This window comes from Capsicum annuum, chromosome 1, assembly GCF_002878395.1.
Source record: "Capsicum annuum cultivar UCD-10X-F1 chromosome 1, UCD10Xv1.1, whole genome shotgun sequence".
Lineage (NCBI taxonomy): Eukaryota > Viridiplantae > Streptophyta > Magnoliopsida > Solanales > Solanaceae > Capsicum > Capsicum annuum.
In genome coordinates, this window is record NC_061111.1 from 20,535,601 (window position 1) to 20,537,506 (window position 1,906).

A 1,906-nucleotide genomic window follows, 5' to 3' on the forward strand; every position below is an offset into this window, starting at 1 on the left:
AAAATTCTCGATTCATTTATTCAACACTTAAAAGTTCCTTCAAATTTTATAAATAAATATGATATGGGTAAATAGTAATTAAATAAAAAAAACAGATGTAAATAACTTGCAAAGAAGAAGACGAGAATGAAAGAGCAATAATGAACCATACCTTAATGTCAAAAAGAGGATCAAAACAGAAATTTTAGTCGAGGAAAGATACGGATCAGTTTAGATCCGAAAGGATCTTTATGAGAAGAGAAGAGAAAAGGGGGAAAAAAGATTGTGATAACCCTAAAGAGGAGAGAAAGAAAAAAATGAGAGTTGAATAAAATAAATTGTGGGCTGCAGCTGAAAGAGGAGAGATGAGATAATTTCTATAGATGCATTTGTACGTAGACGTGGGGGTTTTGAATATTCATTAATTAATATTCATTAATAATTTGAGGGGTACGAGCAAGATTAGTGACATTGAAAAGACAAGACAAGACTGCTCAATGAACTCACTTTTGAGTTATCCAAGAAATATTTTTTACCGTCTTTAGTAGTAAGTACTACTTTATCTACTCGGACAGAAGGTTGCTTTAAAATTAAAAGCAAAAAAATTCAAACAGATATTCCATCTGTTGCAACAAATATAAATATCTGTTTAGAAATTCGAATAGCTTAGTCCTCTGTTATAACAGATATACATATCTATTTAAAAATCCCAACAGCTTAGTCATCTGTGACAACAGATAAAAATATCCATTTGATAATTAATTAAATCAGATATGTCATCTGTTACAACAGATATAAATAGCTATTTGAAAATTTCTAACAGATCAGTCATCTGTCACAACAGATGAAAATGTCTATTTGATAATTAAATCAGATATGTCATCTGTTGCAATAGATATGAATATCTGTTTAAAAATTCCAATAGCTCGGTCGTTTGTTGCAATAGATTTTATTGCAATTAATTTAGGTAGAACTAGGGATGAATGAATGATCTCACAGGGTTAACTACAACTATAATTGAGTCGTTGTAATTTCATGGTGTCGGTAATACGTTCATCCCGACCCGAGTCATCGATCGATCACTCTGAGTTGAAATGAGTTCTCATCGACTCAATGTTAAGATGGTGATAGTACCTAAATTGATTTAAGTGGAACTAGGGATGAATGAATGAGATCACAGGGTTAACTACTAATCCAACTGAGTCTTTGCAATTGCATGGTGTTGGTATTACATTCATCCCAACCCGAGTCGTCGATCAATCACTCTGAGTCGAAATTAGTTCTCATAAACTCAATGTTAAGATGGTGATAGTGCCTAAATTGATTTAGGTGGAACTATGAATGAATGAATGAGCTCACAAGGTCAACTATAAATCCAATTGTGTCTTTGCAATTGCATAGTGTTGGTATTACATTCATCCCGATCAGAGTCGTCGATCGATCACTCTAAGTATAATGAGTTCTCATCAACTCAATGTTCAGATGGTGATAGTACCTAAATTGATTTAGGTGGAACTAGGGATGAATGAATGAGCTCACATGGTTAACTACATATTCAACTGCGTCTTTCCAATTGCATAGTATTGGTATTGCGTTCATCCCAACCAGAGTCGTCGATCGATCACTCTGAATTGAAATGAGTTCTCATCAACTTAATATTTTAAAAACTATATCTTTTAAAATTTTCAAAACTAATTAAAATCAATTCGGACCAAATTAATAATTTCAAAACTTGTCATTCGTTTTCAAAATTACAAATCAACCCATACAAATCATCCATTTGCCCAAAAAACATTTCATTTGAAATATGAAGTTCTTACTCTTCTTTCTCACTCTCTCTCTCAACAATACAAACAACAACTACTCAACATATTGCTCAACCCCTCAAAATAGGTCGATTTTCTTCCCATTTACGACCACATATAGT